The sequence below is a fragment of the Silene latifolia genome, chromosome 8 (genome assembly GCF_048544455.1).
Source record: "Silene latifolia isolate original U9 population chromosome 8, ASM4854445v1, whole genome shotgun sequence".
NCBI lineage: Eukaryota > Viridiplantae > Streptophyta > Magnoliopsida > Caryophyllales > Caryophyllaceae > Silene > Silene latifolia.
Window position 1 is genome coordinate 85,510,733 of NC_133533.1, and position 12,594 is coordinate 85,523,326.

A 12,594-nucleotide genomic window follows, 5' to 3' on the forward strand; every position below is an offset into this window, starting at 1 on the left:
CTAAAAAAAGGGTTGTCAATCATATTAACAAAGCAAAACATGATGAATGAATGGAAATGATTAACAATAATTAAAACAAGGGTTAAGAGAATTATACCTAATGATGATTCCAAAATAATAAGCAAAGAATAATAGAAGTACTTGATGAATGATTGGAAGGTTGTCAATCCTTCAAATAAACCACAAATAATCTTCAATTACCCAAAATAAAGGATGAACAATAGAGAAATTAAGGAAATGAGATTTGTATTAATGCTTAATTAAAAATTGATTACAAGATTAAAATGAGATTAGGAAGAACATAAATAATATTAAGGATTGATCATAATCTAATTAGTACAATGGGGTATTTATAGTGAGGATTAGGTACATATATTAGGGTTACTAAGGGCTTAAATGACGATTAAGACCCTTAAGAAAAGTTGAGGAAATGCTCCTCTCGAAGGAAGATGCTAGTCTCCTTTTTACTAGTCTTTCAGAAATATGCGCATCCCGAGTAGAACAAGGAAGAGACGTGTTGTACTGGGCAGGAATCCGAGTGGCCAAGGGGTCGGGACGAGCGGATTGTGGTGGTGCAGGACGAGCAAACATGGTGGTGGGACGCTCGGATTGTGGAGGTCTTGGACGAGCGTCCCGAGGCTGCGACGGGCGGATTGTAGTCCAGCAAGCTTCTTCCTCTTTTCTTCTTTTCTTCTTCCAAAAATCCTCAAGGATCTTGTCGGAGATGCAAGGATCTTCTTCATCATTGCCCATCTACTACATTATTTACATAGGCCTTCTAGTCTTGTCTTCACTTTGATGCTTGGTCATTAGATTCGATCAATTTAACTCCATTTTGTCATGAAAATGCAAGGTTTGCACTCCTCTCCTACCAAGGAAACAAAATCTCAAAGAATATGCAAAACAAAGGACTAAATATAGTAAATGACCCAATTATGCACTAAAAAGCATAGGAACGAGGCTAATTCGGGGACTAAATATGCTCAAATATTGGTCACATCAAATATCCCCAAACCGAACCTTTGCTCGTCCCGAGTAAAGAGGTGACAAAACTAGGACCCTTATTTAAACTAACCTACTAATATAGCCGATATGAGACAATTATCGGGTCTCACTCCGCCCCTTCCACTCACAACAAGACAACCATGAGGTAGGATGCCTTCTTGCAAGGTAAGGTGGGGCTTGCCAAAATGGCGACACATCCAAGCATTAAAGCACACAAAATCAAGTAATGGATGCATCTACAAAAGAATAGCCACTTTCCTCATCTAAGTGGCGGAAATTATCTAAAGGGGAAGCAATTTAAGGGTACACACTCCTTCATAGATATGGTTTCTTCAAACTACGAAGCCTAGAAGGATACCAATAAATCACCTCCAAGTTGTGTCAAGCTAGGGTACCTTTGTCCTCAATCGTTAAATGCTTTCATCAAGAGTAGACTCCCTATGGTGTTAGAAACACTGAAGGATCGTGGAATTCCCCTTCTTGCTTAGACAAGAATAAGGGTCGTCCCCTCTCTACCATGCACAAAAATGGATACGATGGGAAAGGGATCAATAGTATTTTTCATTTGGGAGTTTGCTTTTATTTTTGTCTTTCCCCCCAATTTCTTTGGCATTAACAATTTGAAAACAATTTCTTTGCCATTTCTTTTGATGTTTGTCATTTCAATACTTGACAACTTTTCAACTTTTCTGCATTTTCTTTTGAACATTTTCAAAGTCACCCCTTTTGTAGCGAGGGTGCTTATATTTGAAGCATAGGAGTCTATTTTTGCTCCTCTTTTCATTTGATGCAATTGCAAGCTTTTTGACCTTTCATTTTCTTTTCTTTAACTCAAATTTGAACAATTTTTGTGCCAATTCCCTTTGATGACAAAATGTGGTAGAACATGGATGATGGTTGCATGGTTTCAAGGGTCACCTTGGAATAAACGGTAGCCAAGGAGTTATCACACCACAAGGTACTCTTAACTAGGCCTTAATCCATGGGTAAAAGGATACTAGTATGACACATCCTAGGGTGTTTTACAAGTATTTTAACTAACAAAGTCTTAAGAAGAAAAAGCATCTACAAGGGCCTATATACACTTGTCAAGTTTGCCAAACAGACGGTTTCACAAAATTATTCTAACATGCAACTACATGCCATGATGCAACTAACATATATACATCCTAATGCATATACTTCTACCAACTATTATGCCAAATAATCTAAATGCAAGTCCTATAATCATATTGTTTATACCGCATCAATCAAAATAAAGGCACATAGTCATTAACATAAAGAGGAAAAAGGAGATTGGAAAGATCATATCATGTGGTCTTCAATATCCTCATGTCTCGGATGTGGCATAGTCGATCAATGTGAAAAAGGATGGACAAACACAAAATATACAAAATATACGAGACTACACTACAAGGGAAATGAACATATTTTTGGGTTTTTCAATTTTTTAAATTTTTATGGTTTTTATGTTTATGAAATAAAAAGACATGTTTTTGTATTTTTTAAAAAATTTCAATTTTTTTTATATTTTTGGAATATAAATTCCCATCCCTCACTTTATTTTGGACATTGTCCTCAATGTACATGTAGGAGTAGGAATAAAAAGGAAATACATGTTTTTGGATTTTTGATTTTTTTGAAATAAAGTACAAATGCAATGATATGATATGAATGAATGCATGTTCTAACTAAATGTAATTCTATATGACATATATAACAAATGAATGCAATCTACATTACACTAAATGATGCATATTTCTAGTAAACTATGGTCACCTATGATCAAACCTCCCCAAACCGATTTAAGCACTATTTCTAGTGTAGAAAAGAATAGGATTGGTCATTAGTGACTATGCATGAATTCTAGTCTATATGCAACTATCTACATGAATCATGTGAGCTATATTACAATGCAAACTAATCTAATCATTTTAGATATATTACAATGCAACTATACTATATGAACTAACTAATGTAAATGCAATATGAAATATAATACAAATGCAAGCTAAATTAAATGTATATATAACTAAATGCAAGTGTAAATGGAATGCAAAGTCAAAGTAAAGGATATCTTACAAATGGTGGTTTGAGGGAGGACTCCACCCAAAATCATTCCTTGTTGCCATGGTTATTGATGTTGTCCATGTTGCTCAATGCTCTCAATAACCGGTCAAAGGCTTGAGCACAATCTTCAAATAAGCAAAGATAGAACCATGGCCACTTCAAAATAGAATAGAGCCAATCCTCCACAAGGGGCTTTTCATTGAAATTTCTCCCCTTCACCTTGGCCTTTTCATCATAGCCTTTTTAGCTCTCCAAATTAGCTAGCATAGAATTCTTGTCGTTGGGAGGCTTCCATTCTCTCCCGAATCCCTCAAATATAGTGATGATGATAGCATTTGGATTTATCAATCCTTCAAGAATATAAGGAGAATTCTCATAGTATTGATGACGGGGTACTTTAGGAATTGAAGTTGTGGGTGCCAAATCTCTACAAGCAAGTTCATTTGCAAGTTTGTTCTTGAACTTTTTCACCAAGTACCTTTTATATGATGATTTGACTTTTTGTAGAAGATCCACCATATCATCTCCAACAATCGTAGGTTCCATGGTATGTGCGAAAAGGTCTTCATGGTCAATAGGAAAGAGGCATTCATCTTCCTCATGGAAGCATACCTCAAACTTCTCAAGGATGGGGTCCTCAAGTGAGGCAATATCACAACTCCATTCCTCTTCTTCATTCCATAAGTCCTTGCAAGACACATATTCCACATAAGCTCCTTCCTTAGGCTTGTCATCATCGTTATCTTCATACGAACCATAGATAGGGGCTTCACTCCTCTTCATTAACTCTTTCTCCAACACCTTAATATCCACATCAAAAGTCACACCCTCATACTCACAAAGGCTAAGAGTATTTGGCTTACTCAATCTCATATCTTCCTCATCAAATACCACGCTTTTATATTTACAAGAGGTCAAAGAGATCGACTCTCCCCATCTCTCATCTTCCATATCAAAGGTCACTCCTTCAAACTCGCATTCATGGACAATGTCTAAGGGAGGGTGAGGAGTGTTTACTTGGGCTTCTTTTATTTGGGCAATTTGAATCTCCAATTTCTCACCTTGGGTAATAATGCCTTGGAGAACATTGTCCCTCTTTTGGCTCTCCTCTAGCATTTTGAATGGGTTCATCTTCTTGTTGTGGGTGGATGTGAAAGTGGTTGTATTGTGGCAATTGAAATTCATTATAAAGTGGGTATTGGATGTGCTGATTTTGGTGGGAAAAATTGGGGTAGTAGTTAGGATTTTCATTGTATGATTAGTAAGGTAGGTTTGTGTTGACTTGCTCCTCAAACTCCCCATACCCATAGTCATACTCAAAAGATCCACCACATACTCCATATGTCAAGTCTTGGGTCATCATCATAACCAAGATAAAGATACAACTACAAAAATGGAAACTACAATAAAATGGTAAAAACGAACCTTGAGGAACAAGTTCCTCAAGGTTAAAGCACAATTAAAATAGATAAACAAACAAGAACTTAATCACATAACACCGTCCCCGGCAATGACGCCATTTTTGGTCGGACTATCGTTTTCGGTTACTTGTCGTTAGGAGCACCTAGACCAAAACAATATTTATAACTTCACAAACTACTCTACTATTAGTAAAGAGATAAGTAAAGGTCGGATCCCAAGGGACGGGTATTGATGTAGGATTTTCGATTGCAAGTAGTGGTGTCTAAGGGTGTCGCAATTTGGGTTGACATAAGAAGATCACTAAACTAAATAACAATGTAAATAAACAAGCAAGATGATTAAAATGAGATGTAAACAATTGATTAAAAGCACTAGGGTGTCATGGGTTCATAGGGGATTCATGGGAATTGATCATACAAACATATTCTCAAGTTATAAGCAAGCAATTATTATTGTGATAGGATCGAGTTGGTTTATATCTTACAATCCGAGGAAGGTTTGGGTCCCGGAGCCGAATCGATTAGATTGTACAACACCTACAAGTCGACTTAATCCGCCCTACTCAACTATATGCATGGTATAATGAGACTCGAGTTGGTTTATGTCTTACAAGTCTCATTGAAAAGGTAGTGATGGGTAAAAAATGCAAGGATTCATAGGCTCGCATTTTATCAAACATAACATGTGCATAAGTTGAGATCACAACAAGCAAGCAAATAAATTATGTGAACATATTAGATTAAGCATAAATCATCCCCCATGTTGGTTTCCCCTAATTCCCCATTAACCTTAGCTAAGGAAACTACTCACTTATTATCAAGTTTAACATGCTAACAAGGTTGTCAATCATATTAACAAAGCAAAACATGATGAATGAATGGAAATGATTAACAATAATTAAAATAAGGGTTAAGAGAATTATACCTGATGATGATTCAAAATAATAAGCAAAGAATAATAGAAGTACTTGATGAATGATTGGAAGGTTGTCAATCCTCCAAATAAACCCCAAATAATCTTCAATTACCCAAAATAAAGGATGAACAATAGAGAAATAAAGGAAATGAGATTTGTATTAATGCTTAATTAAAAGTTGATTACAAGATTAAAATGAGATTAGGAAGAACATAAATAATATTGAGGATTGATCATAATCTAATTAGTACAATGGGGTATTTATAGTGAGGATTAGGTACATAAATTAGGGTTACTAAGGGCTTAAATGACGATTAAGACCCTAAAGAAAAGTTGAGGAAATGCTCCTCTCGAAAGAAGATGCTAGTCTTCTTTTTGCTAGTCTTTCAGAAATATAAGCTTCCAGAGTGGATCAAGAAAGAGACGTGTTGTACTGGGCAGGAATCCGAGCGGCCAAGGGGCCGGGACGAGCGGATTGTGGTGGTGCAGGACGAGCGGACAGGGTGGTGGGACGCTCGGATTGTGGAGGTCTTGGACGAGCGTCCCGAGGCTGCGACGGGCGGATTGTAGTCCAGCAAGCTTCTTCCTCTTTTCTTCTTTTCTTCTTCCAACAATCCTCAAGGATCTTGTCGGAGATGCAAGGATCTTCTTCATCATTGCCCATCTACTACATTATTTACAAAGGCCTTCTAGTCTTGTCTTCCCTTTGATGCTTGGTCATTAGATTCGATCAATTTAGCTCCATTTTGCCATGAAAATGCAAGGTTTGCACTCCTTTCCTACCAAGGAAACAAAACCTCAAAGAATATGCAAAACAAAGGACTAAAGATAGTAAATTACCCAATTATGCACTAAAAAGCATAGGAACGAGGCTAATTAGGGGACTAAATATGCTCAAATATTGGTCACATCAAATATCCCCAAACCGAACCTTTGCTCGTCCCGAGTAAAGAGGTGACAAAACTAGGACCCTTATTTAAACTAACCTACTAATATAGCCGATATGAGACAATTAGCGGGTCTCACTCCGCCCCTTCAACTCACAACAAGACAACCATGAGGTAGGATGCCTTCTTGCAAGGCAAGGTGGGACTTGCCAAAATGGCGACACATCCAAGCATTAAAGCACACAAAATCCAAGGCAAGGTGGGGCTTGCCAAAATGGCCGCTTTGGGATGTACCAAACCCCATTACCACGACATGGGTGACTCCCGTTTATGTCAAGTGGTCAAGAGCTCAACCTTGGAGGAGAGGTCCAAATCTCGTAAGGACGAGGTTGTTGATTTGAAGTATAGAGAGGTTGACAAGGCCAACCGTGCCTTCTTTGAGGACTTTGTTGACGGAGCTAGCCCGGATGTGATGAGGCCACCAAAGAGGAGAAGCTCGGGTCCCAAAGATGTAGTGGGCCGTGTATGGGCTCGCTTTGGACCGAATATGGGGTCATGCAAAAGACCGGAGGCCGTCGCCGTTGTAGATCCGTTTAGGATCCGTTCCGAAGAGGAAGTTCGTGCTAGGCGGGCCAACAAGAAGAACAAGAGGAAGATGTACCCCGAGGGTTAAGGCAAGGGTACAATGGAAGAATGAAGATCTATATTACCCACTTTATTATTATGTTGTATTAGTGTTGTGAGTTTTAATTATGTTGTACTAGCTATGTCTTGTGTGTTTTATGCTAGTTTTACTATATGAGGTGTCTTAGTCGACACTCTAGCTTCGACAAGTTGTAGACTTGCCGAGCTTTATTTTTTTTCTTATTTGTAATCCTTCTCATTATTAATTAAATAAGAGGATTGCTTGTGTCAAAAGGAACTGTGAATGCTTGTTTCTTCCATCCATTTTGTAAAGGCAATTCGGCTTGAATTATCCTAAACATTGCACTTGGGAAATGGGATTTTTGTAGGAAGGGAGAAAAGCTTCTTTTTTTGTATTTTTGTGGGAAAGGGAGTGTCGCTCCCTCTCTCTTTTTGAAAGTGATATGAGTGATGTTTTGTATGTGGGTAAACATAAGAGAATATTTTTTGTTTTTTTGTTTTTTTATTATGGGGATGGTCGTATCCTTCTTGTGTAAGAAAGGACTGCCTACGTATCCACCTGAAAGGTGAAACCAAACCATGATCGTAGTTCGAAATGTTTTATAAATTTATTTGGGTTTTGTGGTTGTATATTCACCTGAAAAGGTGCAATCAAACCATGCTCGTAGTTCAGGGGTTTTGTTTGAGTGAAAATGGATGTTGCCTTTGACAGATCAAAGGGTATTTGAAATGGGTAAGGTGCCGCAACTTAGACTCGATAAAACATGCTATTTCAAATCAGAATGCATTGAGGAACTTGACTTGAAATGGGTTAAGGTGGGCGCTAGTTGTAAAACTAGGGTGAGGTTGTCGGTTGCTACAGTTCAAGGCTAGTATTTCTTGAATTGGTCTAGGTTGGTCGGGTTTGTAAAATCCTCCCTGTCTAGGTCACTCAGTCACATTGTGCCCCCCGAAAGTATTTTCTTGACCAGGGATGGTCCAGCCCAATTGGGTTTGAATTTCCCCCTCGGATCGACGGGTAATGGTGCCCGAACCGACTTAAGGACCAAGTCGCCTTCCTTGATGTTCCTGGGTTTAAATTTTTTTTTGAATGCCCGTTGTATACATCGTTGGTATAGTTGGATGTTGTGCAAGGCGTTGAGCCGCCGTTCGTCTAGAAGTGTGTGTTGTTCGAACCTTCAACGGGTCCATTCCGCCTCAGGGACTTGACTTTCCAGTAGGATGCATAGAGATGGGATCTCTAACTCTACCGGCTGAACCGCCTCCATGCCGTATGCTGGGTAGAAGGGTGTGGCTTCTGTCGGTGTTCGAGTGGAGGTTCGGTATCCTCAGAGAGCGAATGGGAGTTTGCTCGGCCAATCGCGGTAGTTATCTTGCATTTTCTTGTTTGCTGCCTCCACCGCTCCGTTGGTTTGGGGACGGTAGGGGGATGATCGATGTCGTTTGATCTTGTATTTTTTCAGCAAGGCTTGTGTTTCCGCCCGGAAGTGAGAGCGTTGTTCGCTGATGATTTCATGGGGCACCCTATATCTGCAGATGATGTTGTCTTGGATGAATTTGGCCACTTGTTTGGCGGTCAAGACTGTATATGACTGTGCTTCCACCCATTTGGTGAAGTAGTCGATGGCGACAAGGACGAAGCAATGCCCTTTGGTGCTTATCGGGTTGACTTTCCCGATGATGTCGATGCCCCAGGTCGAGAAAGGCCAGAGTGATGTCATGGTGTATAAAAGGGATGGCGGTATATGTTGTATGTTGGCGAAGATTTGGCAATTATGGCAATGTTTGACGTAGTTGCGACAATCGGCTTCCATGGTGGTCCAATAGTAGCCTAACCGCATGATTTTTCGGGTCAGCATCATTGCGCTCATGTGAGGGCCACATTCTCCGTCGTGGACCTCTCCTATGACGTTTTTGGCTTTGTGATGGTCAATGCAAAAGAGGAGAATCCCTTGAGGTGTTCTTTTGTATAATTGTTCTTGGTTTATCACGAATTGTGATGCAAGTAAACGGATGGCTCTTTGTCCTCTTGTCTCAGAGTTGGGAGGGAATTCGTTTTTGGTTTTGTAGTTGAGGATGGCTTGGTACCAAGGTTCATCATGGTTTTCCTCGTCGTTGTTGATGGTACAGATGTGGGCTGGCTCGCTCCTTCTCACGACACATAGGGGCATCGATGTCATGTCGTCAGGTATGTTGACGAGCCCGGCAAGTTTTGCCAGGGCATCATCAAATTGATTTTCCTCTCGTGGCAAGTGGAAGTAGTTGACTTGGTCGAAGAACTCGGCCTCCTGATTGATTTTTGCTCGATAGGGGCATCGATGTCATGTTGTCAGGTATGCTCGATTGATGATTACCGAGGAATCGCCGTGGACCCTCAGTCTCTTGATGCCAAGTGTTATGGCTGCTTGTAGGCCGATGAGGCATGCCTCATATTCCGCGGCATTGTTGGTGACGGCGAAGTCTAATTTGACCGACATCGAAACATGTTCTCCCACTGGTGATATTAGAAGGATTCCTACCCCGAAACCTCTCAGATTGACGCACCATCGAATTATAGGTCCCATGCGTCGGACTCAGCACAAAGGATGTCTTCGTCAGGAAGTGACCATGTGTCGGTCGTTGGATCCTCGTTGACGGGATTTTCTGCTAGGAAATCGGCGACTTCTCTTCCCTTGATAACCTTGAGGGGTACGAACTTGAGATCAAATTCGGATAGCGTGAGTGTCCATCTAGACAGCCTTCCGTTTAGTACGGAAGATGTATTTGACCGGGTCCATCTTGGAGTAGATGTGAACGTGTAGCTGAGTATGTAGTGTCGCAGCTTCTTTGTTGACCATACTAAGCCAAGGCATGTCTTTTCCAGTTGGGTGTACCTTGTCTCATACTCGATGAACTTTTTGTTGATGTAGTAGATGGCTCATTCTTCGTCGTCGACTGTTTGTGCTAGCATTGCTCCAACGGCTGTGTCAGCGATAGTCAGGTATAGAGAAAAGGGAATTCTTTGTTGAGGTGGCATGAGGACATGAGGTTTGGATAGGATTTCCTTTATCCTATCGAAGGCCTTTTGACAGTCATCGTCCCAATCGGTGTGATCGGAGGCGCGAAGCTTCTTCAAGATTGGTTCACAAATCATGGTGAGCTTGGCTATGAAGCGGCTGATGTACTGAACCAGACTGAGAAATCCCCGAATCTCCTTCTCGTTCTTAGGCCGAGGCATTTGTTGAAGGGCTTTGATTTTGGTTTGATCAATCTCAATGCCTCTTTTGCTTACGACGTGTTCTAGGAGCTTTCCGGAGGTGACCCCGAATGCACATTTCTGAGGATTTAGTCTCATTTTATATTTCCGCAGACGAGCGAATAATTTTTGGAGGGCGCTAATATGGTCGTCCCGTTCTTTTGATTTGACGATCATGTCATCGACATATACCTCTACCTCCTTGTGCATAATATCATGTAGGAGAGTGGTAGCGGTTCTTTGATAGGTTGCTCCGGCGTTAATGAGGTCAAAGGGCATGACAGTGTAGCAATATGTACCCCACTGTGTAGTGAATGCAGTCTTGTGCATGTCTTCCTCAGCCATTTTGATCTGGTTGTACCCAGCATACCCGTCAATGAATAATAGGAGGGCGTGCTCGGCGGTATTGTCCACCAGGATGTCAACATGTGGCAAAGGGAAGTCGTCCTTTGGACTTGCTTTGTTCAGATCCCTGAAGTCGACGCAAACCCGAATCCTTCCGTTTTTCTTGGGTACAGGCACGATGTTGGCCACCCAGTCATAGTAGTCAGACACTTTGATAAACCCGGCTTTGAACTGTTTATCCACTTCCTCTTTGATTTTCAAGGCCCATTCAGGCCGCATTCAGCGCAACTTTTGCTTTACGGGTTTAACTCCGGGTTTAATGGGTATCATGTGCTCTGCAATCTCCCTGTCGATCCCAGGCATGTCTCTATAGGACCAGGCGAATACGTCCTTGTATTCGTGTAGGAGGTCAATTAACTATTGTCTTTCCGAGGGGTCAAGGGTTGTCCCTATCCTAAGTTCTTGAGGTGTGTTGTCGGTCCTTACGTTAATAGGTTCGATCTCCTCAATGATGGGGGTCCTGGTTTCCCGTTTGTCAAGTTCTTTGGCTAGGTGAGGTGGGTAGTCAAGTCACTCAAGTCAAATTCCGCATAGTCATTCAGAATTGCATTGCAGTTAAATTGAGACGAGTCATAAGCAAAATTAGCGTTCATTAAGTCGACTTGAGCGAAAATCTCGGATAGGACAAACATCTCATGGGCGGTCAGAGGCGACACGGCAGAGGAGGTGGCCCCTGGAACGGCCTTGCCGATCGGTCCACTTGACGGTTTTCCTCCAGCCTTGTGCAGCTTTCTCTGGGTCAGTATCAGAGATTAAGGCGGTGGGTCAAACTGGTTGTCCCTCAGAGCAATGTTTTTGATGTCCTAATAGTCGAGGTGCTTGATGTTATCCTCTCCAAAGAGGAGAGTGACAACTTGTCCGTCTAGGCATGGGGACGATTTAGACTCGGTTGATGCAGCTTCGGTGTTGTTGGGGATGAAGTAGCAGTCCTGGAAGCCTTCTACACCCGGGTACCTTACCTTGGCCACAGAGTCATAGATCGGCTCAGGAAAGCCGTGGTAGAGCTCAGACTCTCCCTCGGTGACAAAGTATCCATTGAGGGTCAGATGATAGGGACGGAGAATAATTTCGTGCTTATTGCGCTTCTAAACTAGGAGGTTCATCTCCTGGATATCTTCATCGGTAGGTTCATAGCCAAGTCCGAAGGGGATGTTGGGGACCTTAGCCTGTTTCAAGGGAGGTAAGGCGCTCTTTAGCGGATTGAGGGGTAAACCTGGGAAATAACCCTGGCGCATGAGGACGCGGTTGATTGTGAGGTTGGCAAACGGGTCACAATCAGAGGGTGTTGATTCGTCAGTTAGGGCATTCACAGCTTGAAATCCCCACATCTCGTTGTCGTCCTCCTCGATGGCTTGGGAGGCTATTCCGTTTTTCATGACGGCTTTGATCGGGGAAGCAGGAATTATGATCATCTTCCCGTTGAAGGGGACCTTGATCTTCTAATGAAGGGTTGAGGTAACCGCCTTAACGGCGCGGATCCAGGGACGTTTTAGAAACATTTTGAATGAGGTGTCGATGTCGACTACTTGGAAACTGGTTTGCCTTTCCAGTGGTCTGGTTGTAACGGTTAGAGTGATAAGCCCTGCGACCTTACGACGAGTGTCGTCATAAGCGCGTACTCCTTGATTGGTTAGGACCAAATCGGCTTCCTTGATACCCAGTTTATAGGCTGTTTTGAGGGGAATGACATTTACCGTGGATCCGTCATCCACAAGAACCAAAGGCACATTCTTTTTTAGGCACTGCACAGTGATGTATAGGGCCAGGTTATGGTTGGCTCCGAAGGGAGGGATATATTCATCAGAGAAGATGACCGGGTTGTTCAGGTCGGGGACATCTCTTATCATGTGTTCTACTACTTCTTCAGAGGAGGAGGTAGAGGGCACAGTCAGTTTTCCCAAGGCTTGTAGTAGAGCTTGCCGATGCTCGAAGGATGTGGCGATCAGTTGCCAAATTGAGATTTCGGCTTTTGATTTCTGCAGTTGTTTGAGGATCGAATTCTCGGGAGCC